General features: G+C 45.6%; 1 protein-coding gene across 4 annotated transcripts in view; it reads right to left on the bottom strand.

Annotated features, from left to right (window-relative positions):
* The window catches only part of LOC135901971 (E3 ubiquitin-protein ligase Siah2-like), a 137,622-nt gene that overhangs the window by 7,590 nt on the left and 114,499 nt on the right, over positions 1-15,533 (bottom strand). The window lies entirely within an intron of this gene.

The following is a 15,533-nucleotide window of genomic DNA, read 5'->3' as shown; positions in this document are numbered from 1 at the left end:
GAAGATGGACAGAACACAAGTACCCTAGAAGGTTAGCAGAAAAGCAACAGCTGTCAATGTATGTGTCACAAAAAGTTAATGTAAGAAAAAAGAAAAGACAGACAGAAAGACATTCTTTCTGTCTGTCTCTTTTTTCTTCCGCTTGCCTTTCACGCCAGAGACATTAACAGCTGTGCACGAACTTGCCTAAAATAGTAGTGTGCTAGTGAGAGCCACCACCATAGCTCTATTGGTAGAGCACCACACACATCATATAGAGGTTGTCGGTTCAGCTCCCACGCGCGTGAAAGTTGTCTTCCACTTTTGTGTTGCCTTTGTTAATATTTCTACCGCAGCCTTTTTAAAAGATGTAGTTAATTTCCCCATATGCATTTCATGGCTGTATTTTCTGTTGGCTTCATTTGGTTGTTCCTAACAATAAGCCTCGTGGATCCCCTGATTATGTACAATTGAGTTTTTCGTACACCAGAAGCCTACCATCTCAGAAATGGCAGTATACTCTCCAGTTACTGCATAAACTTGTGCAATGGCTGTGCTTTTTCTTTCTAGCAGTTCTTTTTTGTTCTAACAAATTTGTGCTCAGTTATTACGTAGATAAAAACGTGATTATTTTTGTAAGCAAAGGTTATTTTCAAGAATGAGCCTGCTTCTCTTTGTAATGATAAACCTCCAGGATAAAGTAGATGCCATAGTCAAGTGAAATAGCGTACTGGCTGCTAATTATGATTACCAAAGCACCCAAATGAATTTGAGTCAGCAAGCAGATTGTAATTTTTGAATAACTGTCTTGGCTTTTGCAAAATAGTCTGAAATGTGCAAATTATTTCATCAAGCTTGCCTACTTAAATGGCATCTAGCCCTGTTTAGTTCAAAACACTTTTTCTTCACTCATGTTCACTTATGCCTTGAGAGATAGCTAAATATATGAGAAATGGTGAGAAAATTGGAATCGAAAACCAGCTGTTGTCATTGATTGCAGTTGTATACCTTCATCTCAGGGATGGTAATTCCTCTTGGAATGGTATTCACATAATGCCAAGACGCACAAAAATTACAACACTCAAGTGAAGAATACACTGATATATCATTGAATCAACAAACCCTAATATATCACAGGTGAAACTGGTCACCCTGATGGTGACAACATAATATGTTTATACGCTGGTTCTCATTACTTTTAAATATATAAAATACACAAGAACAAACTTAAGTTGGATTCACGCAATAGGAACAATCAACATTTCAGTCTACGGGCAAGCCTGGCAAGCTCAGTATTGGTGAATCACGCCACCACACAAGGACGTCGTAGACCACCACCAACGTGTGCGATTCACTGCAACTCGCCACGTTGCGTTTGTCTGTGGAATGAATCAGCAATCTGTCCTGTTGTTCAAATTCCTTTTTAGAGGTACAGCTGTTGCATTATTGTTTGCTGTTGTGCAAGTATGTACAGTAACTGGATTACGTTTCATGGAGTTCAATTATGAAAAGCAATTTAGTGTGATACATTATGAACAGAAATGAGCATTTAAGAATCTGCACTGCTGTGTAATGTTTTGAATTCATATTTATTTAGATGGGGGACACGTGCCAATGCCTGTAGCCACACCGAATCTTTGAGCACAGCCTATAATATTGTGCCATTGTTTTCACATGAAGTTAGTACTGGATACTAGAAGCTTTGTTCCTCGAGATATCATATTGGACGATCTCGTTTTTGTTTTGTTCCAGGGTTGTTTCAGCATTTGTTTGTTTTTTACACCCTGTGTGCCATGATTAAGAGCAACAAAATAAACAATGCAGCACAGAAATAAATGTCTCATGTTTCTTTATGCAAAGTGTATCCTTTGCAATGGAATGGGCAAATTTTTTTTATTTGTAGTTGGGGTAATGGAAGTTTATGCGACAACTCTTTAACTAAAGACAACGTCTGTAGCCAAAATTTACTGTGAGACAGCAACACGACGCCCTGCGACAGTGGCCCTTGGAGGAACACACAGACATAAAAGGCATGACTGTCTTATAGCAGTATCTAACTTGACATGGTAATCTCCAGCTGAAAACAATGTCGCAGGATTGCTTCAGTTTGGCAGTGGCCACATTCCAAGGGGCACAAACATGAAGACCCTTTTGTACTTGGATTTACATAAATGTCAAGAATGGCAGAGAGAAAATTATTCCAGAGCACACCACTGTGGCACCCGTTTTAGGCCTTTGCTTTGAAACGATGAGACTGCTCTATCAACTAAAGAAAAAAGTTAAACATTAAGAACAAATCAATCAACTGGTTCATTTTCAAAAATTGTGTTTTCTACTTGCTTTGTGTATGATGCAAAAGAAGTTATGTTTTACTGCATCACTTCATTTAACATATAGTTTTAATGTGTGGTTAACACTATGTGATTATTTATGCTTTTCCTCCTGGCTGCCTCTCTGACTTTCTGCCTTGTGAAAAGGAGATTGCTTTTAGATGCTTTGGCATGCACCTAAGGACACACTTGTCTCATATTTCTGTTACCAGAAAGCTCTCAGTCCAGCATTCTAACAACACTTGCCTTCATTGTGCAAGAGCAACTCTACCATTTTGTTAGGCGAGTCCTCGCCGTCATGTTAGTTTCATCGAGGATCCCAGTGATACACAAGACAGCGAAAAACCTGAGTCCATAGGCGCCGACTATGGGGGGGGGGGAAGTATCTTATCAAATTGGTGTGAAATGCACGTGAATCATTTGTGTTTCAGTATTGCTTCTCATTCCAGTAGGCAATACTGACGACTCATGAAAAAGAAGAAAAAACTTCTAATAATTTACAGTATTTATTAGGGATGGAAACATCGCCACTCCCATGCAGGGATCATATATATATATATATATATATATATATATATATATATATATATTTAATTTACTCAGTAGTTGAAATGAGGCCCAAGCCAGACTCGCTCGAAGTCACATTCAACAGCAGTGATGCACAGCAGTGCTTATACTTGGACTCAGAAAAAAACAACGAAAGGAAAAGGAGGCTGCAGTTCCACCGGAAAGGCAAAGCTGTATTACTCGTAGTGAAGCATAAAACAATTACACAAACAAAAATTCTTGCCACATAAACCCGAGTAAGGGAGAGAGAGAGAGAGAGAAACAACTTTATTGAGCCGAGCTCGACATCTTATTAGACGCCGTCGATGGAAGTGGTTCCCTGTTCACGGGACCCATATGCTTCCCTAGCTGCCTGGCCCCTGGAGATCAGGACGAGCTGGTCTTCCAGGGCGGTGCTGGTTAGCAAGGTATCCCATCGCTCGGTAAGGGTGGATGAGGGATGGGGTAGAGTAGCGGGGCGGTTAAGAGGTGGGGGGATTGCCTTGATGAAATCGCATACTCCAATGACGTGTTGGAGCGTGCCTAACTGAGTTTTGCAGAAGTTACAATCCTCCTCGTACCTTTCCGGGTGCATCTTGTTTTCAAGGTAAGGGTGGGGGAAGGATCCTGCCTGTATTTGCCTGTAGATCGCTTGCTGTTCTCTGCTAAGCGATTTGTGAGGATCGGGGTAACGGCGCCTCTCCGTCTTATAATGATTCGTAATGTCTCTGTAACTAAATATGGACTGTGGCTCACCTTCCTCAACCCGGTGTTCCATCTCTCGGGCGAACTGGTGGGCAAGTTCGTTGCCCTCCAGCCCAGAGTGAGCCGGTGTTCATATTAATTCAACTTTTCTTTCAGGTACGTCGCGTGTACTTTGGAGAATATCTAGTGCCGCAAGAGACACCCACCCCTTCCTGTAGTTGTTATACGCCTTTTGCGAGTCGGTGACAATTCTTCCCACCTTGGGCTGCACGAGTGCTAGCGCTATTGCGGCCTCTTCTGCCACCTCTGGAAAAGACGTCTTGATGGAGGCGCAGGTTACGAGCACACCCCGCGTCGTAACTGCCAGCGTTGCTTTCGATGAAAACTTCGGTAACGAAGCGTCTGTGAAGAGAGTGACCCACTCTTCCTCTTCTACGATTTGACCCAAAGTCTCCGTCAAGGCCGCTATATGAGCCGCTCTGCGGCCGTCGTTACGACCCGACCTCATGTTTCTAGGCAGTGGCTTACTGTGGATTTTATGCGCCCACAACCTGGGTAACGGCCCGTTTCCTTCCGCTCTGCCTCTTGCCAGCCCAACTTGGCAAGAACGCGACGTCCCGCCGACGTCTGACTGAGCCGAACTCTTTGATTAGATAGATGAGCTTCTATTAGCTCTTCGACGACGTTGTGCTTGGCCATGCCGAGAAGCTTGCCGGTCGAAGAATGCTTCGGAATGCCCAGCGCCATCTTGGTTGCCTTTCGTATAATGACGTTCAACTGGTCCCTGTCTTTTTTCAGTAACTTGAGGTACGGCGCCGCGTAAACGATGCGCGACGTCAAGAAGGCCTGGGCGAGCATCAGTACATCGTCCTCCTTCAATCCCCTTTGTCTGTTTGTGACTCTTCTGATCATGTTCGAAATTTGTTCCGTTGAAACTTTGATTTTGTCGATCGACGCCCCCGCCTTGCCATGGTTCTGGAAGATGACACCCAGGATACGTGCTTGCGTAGTTGGTGTTATGGTCGTCCCGTCGATGGTGATGCGTACGTTCTCTTGGTCTCCTTTCTTTTTTCTTGGCTTGATGACGAGTAACTCGGACTTCTGTGGCGAACAACTGAGGCCGCACGATTTAGCGAACTCGTGCACGGTCTTTGCCACTATCTGCAGGGTCTCCTCCATCCAACTCTCCGACCCTGCCCTCGACGTCCACACAGTGATATCGTCTGCATAGAGAGCGTGATCTATGCCCTCTATGTCTTGCAGCAAAGTCGGGAGAGGGAGGAGTGCCAGGTTGAAGAGAAGCGGCGAAAGAACCGATCCTTGCGGAGTGCCTCTGTCTCCCAGGGCTATCGGTTTCGACTTCTCCTCTCCAATTTTGATGGCTGCCGTTCTATTGGTTAAGAAATCCTGCACATATTTGAATGTTCGCTTTCCGCATCCCGTTTGGTGCAGGTTACGAAGAATACTTTCGTGTGTGACGTTATCGAAGGCCCCCTTGAGATCGAGCGCCAGGATAGCTCTTGGCGTAGGGGTCTTCGCTTGCTTGATAACCAGCTCGTGTATTTGCACCAAGACGTCTTGCGTGCTCAGGTGTCTCCGGAATCCGTACATGGTCGGTGGCATCTGATCAGTGACATCCAAATGTCTCTGTAGTCTCTTGAACACCATACGCTCGACCACCTTCCCTACACATGACGTGAGGGAGATGGGGCGTAGATTTTCGACGTGGGGTGGTTTCCCCGGCTTGGGAATGAAATGCACCTCCGCTTCTTCCCATTCTTTTGGTAACGAACCATTCTCCCAGGACGCGTTGACGAGGTTTAGCAGTTCAGCTCGGCTTTTGTCGCCCATATTTTTTAGCATCTTGTAAGTAACGCCGTCAATTCCCGGTGCGCTGCCTTGATTACTTTCATCGATGGCCGCAACCAGCTCCAGTTCGGTGAAGGCTTCGTCCATCTCGACGTTGCTATCGCCTTCATACTCGTGAATCGGGTTACCGCTCTTCTCGGTCTTGAGGTATTTACTTGTGAGTTCACGAATGAGCTTCTCCCCGTCCCCGTCGTAACTGTTGATCGTTCTTGTGAGGTCTCGGACGCACGCGCTCTTGCTTTTTAATGGATCTATGAGGTGTCGCAACAGCTTCCAAGTCTTCTTCGTAGACATTGTGCCTTGCAGGTCCTCACACATCTTCATCCAGTTTTCCCTGCATAGTTGTTCCGCATACTCGGTCACTTGCTTGTTGAGCGCGTGTATACGTCTGCGAAGCTTCTTGTTATGTCTTTGCCTCTTCCACCTTCGAGTAAGACCGTGCCTGGCTGCCCACATGTGACTAAGCCTGCTGTCTACGAAGGGAATTCGCGTGGTAGTAGTAATCTTCTGCGTAAATTTCTTTACAAATTCGCGTTGCTTTTTGGCCCATGCCTCATACGTCTTGGTGTCTTGGTTTTCGTCCTCGCTTTCACTGTCTGCGCTTCTACGTAACCGGTCCCAGTCTGTAATGTTGGCTTGACCCAGTTTCGCCTTGATGTCAGTCCCCCCGAGGGTTACACAAATTATATCGTGATCCGAGCCAAGATTTTCCCCCGTGTTACGCCAAGTTACGTCAAGGTTCCCCCGAACTAGCGTCAGATCAGGTGTGGTGTCTCTGACCGTGCTAGTGCCTGTCCTGGTTGGTACGCTCGGTTCGTTAACCACCTCCATGTCGTAATCCTCTACAGCTTTAACCAATTGTTTTCCTCTTTTGGACGAATATTTATAACCCCACATCGTGTGGGCGGCGTTAAAATCTCCTAGCACTAAAATCGGTCTTGTTTTCGCTTCTTTGATGCAGTCCAATATGGTGCCTTCAAAGTCAATGACCCTGCTGGACGGTCGGCAATAAGCATTCAGGACGAAAAAGTTCTTGTCCCCCCCCACTCTTCTGCTGTGAATATCGATGAGCGTATGTTCGCAGCCTCGCTCAGCGGTCACGTGTTGTGTGGCCGCCACGTTGCTGCGGACCAAGATCGCAGTACCCTTTTCGCTAGGGTCCGTATACGTAATGTATCCCGCGAGCTTGGCCCGGCCGTTGGTCTCTTGTAACGCTATGATATCCGGTTTTTGGTCCAATTTATCAACGAATAGTTGTAACTCCCCTATCTTGTTTCTAATACTCCTACAGTTCCATTGAAATAACGTCGCAGTCTCTTTCTGCTTTCCTTTAGTCTTCGTCATTTTCTACTTTTTGAGCGGTAGATTTGCGCACGGAGCCAACTTTTCGCGGCCTGACCCGTAGATTAAGCCGTGGTGACTTCATCTTGGCAACGGTGAGATGCTTATTTTTCGCATCCATCGTCATTACTCTAACGGAGAGTTGGCTGCATTTGGCCTCCACATTATCCATTCTTACTGTTAGATTGTTCACTTGCGCAGACATTTGGGAAACTTGGCTGGATATTTGCGTAAGCATGCTCATGACCGACTCCATTGTCGGAGCAACAGCGGCCTCAGCCTTCTCTTCCTCCATGGCAACCACTGCCGTTTCTGTCTGTGGAGTTTGCGTCACTGACTGCGTCAACGCCGGTGATGTGATCTGCGCCGGTGACGTGATCAGCTTCGTCACCGCTGGAGTAGCGCTGGTGGTGTCTCTCTTGGGTACTTTCCTTTTAACTGCAATGACGTCATTATCACTGTTCTTTGTTCTACTGAGCGTCTCGATACGCTCCATCATTGCTTTTATCTGATTGTTTTGGTTCTTGATTTGATTGTTCTGCCTCTCTATCATCTCCTTGAGTTCCAGACAGTGTCTACACTCGTCTTTGGAAGGGCGGGAGGAGGGGAGGGGAGGGAAATTGCTATTGTCGAGAGCGACGGGAGACCCCGCTGCCCAGCCCACCTGTTTCTCGGCGCCATTGCTCCGCCCGAGTAAGGGCCGCATCCCAAACTTGACAGCCAATATTTAAAAAAGATCTAACCGAGAAGCAATTGCGTTCAGTGTGCAGATTCTGACCATGCCCAACAGTGAATTTCTGAGGGGAGCATACTTTCACGCGTCACTACTAGATGGCGAGAGGAGGTGATCGTGGTTAGGGACTATAATTGTGGTTGAAGCCCCTTAATAATTTGAAAGTACCGCAACTCTTTGAACTATGCCGCCACCGCACAACCACCTCCTCGCCTCCTCCTCGCCCCTTCGGTGTCCCCACAGTGGGAGCCAGCTTTGCACCTGTTTTTCTGCACGACGATTGGTCTCCTTGCCATTGCCCTTGGAAATACACAGATCTTGCGTTTTGCTTGTGTTCTTGTTTTTCGTTGGCGCCATTTTTCTCCTTAGCTCTGCTGGCTCGGCGCAGCAACCGTTGCACGCTGTGTTTCCTGCGGTGCTGTGCTAGTGCTACACCGTGGTGTAGCGCATGTGACTGCAGCAAGAAGCCTGAAGGTGGTTATGCAGTTCTTATGATACCACAAGGAAATCGTGACGGCTTGCGCAAGATGCAATGGCTGCACAACATTTGCCAAAAGTACTTTGTTCCAACAAAGAATGGTGTCGTTTGCCAGGTAAGGCGTCTTTCTTACTGCTCGTATCAAAGTATCCCCAAATGCTTCATTTTTGTAATTCTTCCAGCCTGCTCATCAGCATTTTTGCTGTGACAATTCATATGTTGCACAAAAATGGGGGTGTCCTCAGTATGCTGAATATTCTGCTGGGACTCATCACCTTGCACATCGTCAACTGTTATCATTCAGTCGGAAATGCAGTGCTATAGATTCTGCTTTCCCTTGTGAACATTTATGTGCAACTATACAGCCTCTCAATCGGACTTTTCATGATTGTTAGGACCTGTTGCCTGTTTTACTGAAAGTCGAAATAGCGGCTTGTAGAGAAGCTTTCTTTTTAGCTTACTTCAATGTGTGCATCATTCACTTAGATACAATGGATGCAGGTCCTGAAAAAATTAATGGCAAGCGTGCTCGTGGCATTTTTAATGTGTAAGCATTCCTTGGCAAGTACTCCAGCCCCGTCATGCAAAAAGTGTAATGCCTTGTATCTGCACAAAAATGCATAATTTGCAAACTTGAGACATCTAATCGTTATAATAGTGTAATTGTAGATGAGTGGTAGCTTTATACGCAATAACAAACCATTTAACCTCCGCCCTCCTTCTTTGGAAGGAGGGCGGAGGTTACGTACTCGGTCACGTACGGTCACGTAAAAGGTCACGTACTCGACCTTTTGCTCTGTAACGTGCCTGATGTTGTATACAATGTACGAGTGTTGCTAGGTTTGAGCAATCACAACGTTGTTCTAGCAGATTCATCAGTTCAGTATGTGAAGGTTGCAAAAACACCTAGTCGAAAGATTTATGCCTACAGCAGGGCCAACTACGAGTATTAGCGCTGCTTTCGAGTCGTTCTTACCAACTTTTGATGCACTCGCAGATAATCTAGATATCGAACAACTATGGAATACTTTCAAATTGAAATTGTTCGACCTATGTGAAGCTTTCGTCCCACCACGAGTTATATCAAGTAGGCGAGCTCGAGACAAACCCTGGTTTAACACAGTTACATGCCCTTGTTCGACGACAGCGACGAAACTATCAAAGATATAAGGCGTCTAATTCGCCAGAGCATTTGGCTTTGCTGAAAGCAACAAAAACTGAATTTTGGCAAAAGTCCGACATGGCTAAGGACTTCTATTTCTTTAATCTAGGAGAAAGACTTGTCAGGGATACCAAAGAATTCTGGAGGTACGTGAAGCGTAATGGCAAAGACAACAGATCAATACCTGCTTTGAAAAATGAGGAAACTATTATTCATGATAATGAGTCTAAAGTTGAAATTTTTAGCCGTTATTTTTCATCTGTCTTTTTGCCGTCTAGCTCACGTACTGTCTGTTTTGAATTACATGCTGAAATAGACCCCATGCCAGAAGTTACCTTTTGGTCGATGGTATCCGTAAATTATTAAACGATGTGAACCAGGCTGAGGCATGCGGCCCTGATGACATTCCTGCCGCTATCATACGGAACTGTGCGGACGTGTTATGCTTTTATTTCGTCCGGATGTTTCAGAAGTCCCTCAATGAAACTGATATGCCAGATGATTGGAAGTTAGCGCGAGTCGTGCCCATACATAAGAGTGGGGTGCGTGACTCCGTTCAGAACTACAGGCCCGTTTCCTTAACTAGTATAACCTGCAAAATTATGGAGCATGTAATATACAGCTGTGTTATGGCCCACTTAACTAAGCATAATCTCCTAAGTCCCTGCCAACATGGTTTCAGGCGTGGTTTATCGTGCAATACACAGTTGGTAGAGTTTATTCATGATTTAGCCTCGGCAGTTGATAAGCAACAAGTTGTGGACTGCATTTTCTTGGATTTCAGTAAAGCATTTGATGTAGTCGCACACAGTCTCCTACTCTCCAAATTAAAAGCTTATAACTTGGATGGTAAAATAATAGAGTGGATTGCCGAATATTTGTCATTGCGGAAACAGGCTGTGGTTCTGAATGGTATATCTTCGCAATATGCATCAGTTGCGTCCGGAGTTCCCCAAGGTTCAGTGTTGGGGCCACTATTGTTTTTGTTGTATATTAATGATATTTCAGCTGGTATACAGTCTTCATTCAGGATGTTTGCTGATGATTGTGTTGTTTATAGAGTCGTAGATGCCATTTCCGATTCACAAATCCTGCAAGTTGACCTAAACACTGTCGCAGACTGGTGTGTGCGTTGGAATATGTCATTAAATATAAATAAGACTGTTCACGTCACCTTTACAAGAAAACGAGCTAATCATCCCTATAGGTATAGAATTCATGATTTAACTCTAAAAGTAAGCAAGGCATTTAAATATCTAGGTGTGTTTTTTACTTCTGATTTACAATGGAACAAGCATGTTAACTATATTGGAAATAAGGCAGCATCAGTTTTGGGATTCTTGTGGCGCAATTTTAGTCATTTACCATGCAACTTGAAGACGCAGTTGTACTTTAGTCATGTACGTTCAATACTTGAATATGGATGTGTTTGTTGGGACCCACACACATCTGAGCTTATAAACAAATTAGAAAAAATCCAGAATAGGGCAGTTAGATTTGTTCTTGGTAATTATAGCCGGCAGCTTAGCATGACAGAAAGCAAACTTAAATGGCAAGAGCTGAAGGATCGTAGAAGGCATATTAGATTAAAAATTTTCCACGATATTTATTATTCTAAAACAGGCATAAACCGCGAAAAATATATCCAGGCGCCACACTATATATCTAGGCGACTTGACCACTGTTTGAAGGTCAGGGAATTTTCTTGTAGGGATGACGTCTTCCGTTATTCTTTTTTTGTTAGAACTGTTCGAGATTGGAACAGTTTGCCATCGACCATTGTATATATTACAGAAAATGATGCTTTTTACCACGCGTTGAAATAATTTGTTGATGTATTGATTCAAGTTTGTAACCTCCCTGCTGTAATGCCCTACGGAGCGATGCAGGTAACTAATAAATAAATAAATAATACCCACAGTTATACATAGGGCTCCTTAGAAAATGCATGGGACAGCTTATAGTAGGGGTGGGCCAACGTAAATTTGGCGTTGGCCAACTTAAACTTGGGGATAAGCTAAGTTGAAATCTGAGAGTGGGCTAACTGAAATTTGGGGATAGGCCAACTTGAAATGTAGAGGTGGGCCAAATTAAATTAAGGGTGGGCCAACTTGAAATCTGGAACTGGGCCAACTTCAATTTGGGGGTAATGTAAATTTGGGCGGAGGGAGACTTAAATTTGAGGATAAGCCAAGTTGAAATCTGGGGGTGGGGTACTTGAATTTGGGAATAAGCCAAGTTGAATTTGGGCGTAGGCCAATTTGAAATTTGGGGGTATGCTTACGCATGCTTAGAATACTCCAGGGAAGTTTCTGCATTACCTTTCAGTTCTTGAACTTGTGTTGCACTGGGCTGCCACGCATGCATGAGTGGGTGACGATTATTTTGTGCTCGCTCGAGTACAGGCAAAGTACATGGGGTGCTCAAATGATCACGCACGCTTCCTCACACGGAAATTGCGCAACCTTCATGTTCAGTTCAGAGACCATAGTGCAAAAGCTACTCTCACATTGAGAAGACAAACACACGGACAGACGATGCACTTGCGGCTAATTAATTATAAGTGGGCGCGCTGAATACTGTGGGGATGCGCGACTCTCACGTGTCCCCTGATATGTTGTTTTCCTGCACAGCTCCCGTCTCCTGTAATCCGGCTTCGCCGCGTGGCTTGATGCCAGCGGCAGTCGGTCTGGTTGAAGCGCACTGCGAGAGATGGCGCGAGTGTGGCTCTGCTAACGCCACCTAACGGCGGGGTGCTTGGGCGCAAAAAGGAGAAGGCTCGTTCTTTTTGGTCCGGATCGGCAAGCGGCGCGGACGTTCTGCGCGTGCGCCGATCCATGCTTCTGCGAGACCGTCTCGCGAGGCCTACCCCGGAATGGACGAACACGATCGTTCGAACGCGCCACCGTTCGCGTGACCGTACGCGCGAACGACCAGGCGTTGGTGTCCGGCATGGGGCGAACATATTCGCTCGTTATCCGGTCGCGGTGAGTGGGACTTCCGCGATATTGTCGCGCGCCCATCGGCATGTTTTGTCGATAGCAACTCGGCTAGCAGGCATTAGTCTATGAAAGGTGCAATAAATGCCCTTGTGATTGTTTGTACTACTGTGTTGTCGTTCCTTTGTCCCAAGAGCACGGGTGAGAACACCACAATGCCTGCGGTGCATGTGCGCGCAGAGGCAAGGGGGAAAAAGCCAAGCACAGAGGGATGTGCCACAAGCAATACTAGATCAGATGCACAAACCATCATGTGGCAGAAAAAATGTTTGGAGTATAAAACTCGCCTCAAAGCTCCTTTTACATCAGTATGCCCCATTTATGCGGCTTTAAGAAACCAACCTCCTCATAAACGTTGCCTTCAGCTTTCTCACTGCTGTTATCACCATTTTCGAAAATTTTATACACCACTGGGTCGTGCAACTGGCCCGAAATCATATGCCTCCATGGAATACTGTGGTCCGTCCGCGGGTGCCAAGGCGAAGGAGCGTACCGTGTGCAGCGCGCACAGCTGGCGCGGAAGAAGAATTGAGGAGGAAAGCGTCGTGGGGAGAAGAGTGTCGCTACTTTCAAATTATCGAGGGGTTTCAATCGTGGTTAGGGAACCTACATGCAAGCTCTGTTTTAGCGTGGCGACAACCTTTCTAAGGGTACTTGCCGCCGCCAGCTAAATTAGAGGGCTAAGCTTCCCACAATTTATGAGATGTGGGAGACAAAATGGCGAAAGACCAGCCGAAAGCATGTTTCTCGCAACCTTTGGTGACGCGTAACTAATTAGCTTTTTTTCATTAAACTTTGCCCTGAGCAGCTACAGACATGTATTACGTACAAGTGGAAGGCAACGACAGTGCTTAGTGCAGTTCACATTCTTGGTGTGAGATACTACTACCACGAGCATGCCACCATACCTTGTAACTTGTTTCTTTATACGTGTCGCAAGACATAGCAAGAGCAAAAAATAAGTTTGATGTGTGAAAAGAAAAAAGGCAACTAGTATATTAAAGATGTATGCAGGTTTCGGGTCACCATTCGTATAAAACTAAAGAAATTTAATAGAACACAACATAATTTAATAGAATCGGCCACAGAACGATTATCGTCATCTGTCTTGCTTGCGTTTCCTTTCTTAAATATGCTGCGCTCGTTACTTTCCTGTCCGCAGTACTATATATATATATTTATATATATATGTCATGCTGATAACGCGCATGCCGTTCGTTACTGGGAAGTACCGGCCTCGCAGCGTTAAAGAAAGCAAATGCGGACAAGACAGATGACGTTTATTGTTTTGTGGTAAGATACAACCCAAAGGGTGTAATGTTGTTTTAGAGTGTACATTCTACACCTTACAGCCTTTGAGTCGTACACTCTAAGAAGAGTTTACACCCTTTGGAGTACCCCTTCTGCCACAAAACAATAATCGTCATCTGTCTTGTCCACATTTACTTTCTTTAACGCAACGAGCCCGGTACTTCCCAGTAGCGAACGGTATGTGCGTTATCAGCATGCATGACATAGCATTCTCGACAGGAAAGTAACGAGCGCAGCGTTTTCAAGAAAAGAAACGCAAGCAAGACAGATGACGATTATCGTTCTGTGGCAAATATACACCCCAAAGGGTGCAACTGCTTTTAGAGTGTAGTCGGCGGTGGCGCACGGCCATTTTTCGTTGAAACCGAAACCACACATTTAGAAAGCCGTTTCTTTACATCCTTCTTTGCTAAACTGGTTGAAATTCTGGCCTATTCACACTAAGGCCTGAGGGGACCGAATACAGAGGTGTTGAAGGAGAGAGAAACACAAAACGTTCTGCAAGTCTATTGCTTTTCAGCCAATATATTTTTTTTCTTTAATGGGCATATATCTAAGAGCGTCTATGTTGAGTGTGTTTGTGTATTCCTTTCTCCAGAAATATGCAGAGTCTTGCTCTTGCGTCGTAGTTGTGATTGTTTTCTTTTTTGCTATGCCTCTGTTTACATATGAGATATTTTTCAAGGGAGCAAAGAGAGAGAGAGAGAGAGAAATAAACTTTATTGTTAGACCAGGCTTATTGAGTCCGAAGGTGGGTGGCCTCCTCAGTCCAGGTAGCCATGGCTCGCCGCCGCCGCCCGAGCCCTGTTCACCAACCGTAGCTGGCTGTCAAGGTCTTGCGTCACCAGCAGAGCCTCCCACTGGTCTTCCGATTCTTCCTCTATATCCGCTTCTTCCTGCATGTTATCGCCTGGTGGTGATGATGACGGTGGTACTTCGCGGTTATTTCTGCACTTCAGCACCATATGGCGCAAGGTGTTGGGCGTGTCCGGCGGGCAGCACTTGCAGTCTCGCCCGTAGGTGCCCGGATACATGGCGTGCAGCAGTGTTCCATGCGGGTAGGTTCCAGCCTGGAGTCTTCTCCAAGTTACCGCTTGCTCCCTGCTCATCGTCTTATGCGCGGGCGGGTAGCGACGCCTCTGCTTCCTGTAGTGCGCCAGGATGTCGAGTACTTCTTGGATATCCGTTCATCATCCTCGTCGCAATCGTTGGTCCGTGTTCTCTGCGTGTCCGAGGTGGCTCGGCGTGCATGATCTCGAGCCGCGGCGTGCGCCGCCTGGTTCCCCGCGAGAGACTCGTGTCCCGGCGTCCAGAGGATTTGTGCTGTTTCTATGTCGGTGATGGTCAAGACCTGAAGTGCTGCCTTTCCGATCCTTCCGTTCACATATCTCCTGCATGCTTCTTGCGAGTCCGTCACCACAGTAAACAAGGTCTTCTTGCAGGTTGCGATGGTTAGGGCTGTGCCCAGCTCCGCTGCTGTGCTCGCGTCCTTGGCACGTACGGATGTGGCTGTAAGTTGTTCGCCCTTCTCGTCGACCACGCTGATTGCGAATCGGTCGTTTGTTCTGTACGCAGCTGTGTCCGTGTATCTCACATTTTCTTCTTTGCTATTGGTGCGTTCCAGTATGTGCTTGAGCGAGTGAGCACATAGTGAGTGAGTCAGTGAATTCTTCTAGAATTGCAGAGCCGGCAACGACGCACGTTACACTCTCTGGATATGTTAAACTTGCTTCCACTTGTGATGAATGAGATTGTGTTTATGCAATATGCTTTACGTAAAACAAAACAGACCTTTTCTGTGACCAATTTTTGCGGGGTTCAGCCCTTAAGCTGTCAACCAATCACCAGATGTGATAACGCGCATTACCGACTGGACAATAAGTGAAATCACTTGTTCTGAATATTAGTCACCATTTGCTTGTGTAAGTTCTCTTATAACGCCTTTCTTTCCAGGAGGAAAAAAAAAGAATCAAAATCCTTTTTTTTTCTGAGCAGATGTACCTTTTTTTTTCTTCAGCTATGTTATAATGCGGTAGAAAACAAATTTCCTCAATTTGTTAACTCGTCGTCACCAGGTTGA

Source organism: Dermacentor albipictus, chromosome 9 (genome assembly GCF_038994185.2).
Source record: "Dermacentor albipictus isolate Rhodes 1998 colony chromosome 9, USDA_Dalb.pri_finalv2, whole genome shotgun sequence".
NCBI classification, from domain to species: domain Eukaryota; kingdom Metazoa; phylum Arthropoda; class Arachnida; order Ixodida; family Ixodidae; genus Dermacentor; species Dermacentor albipictus.
The sequence above is the reverse complement of the archived record's forward strand: the minus strand, read 5'-3'. Positions and strand labels throughout refer to the sequence as shown.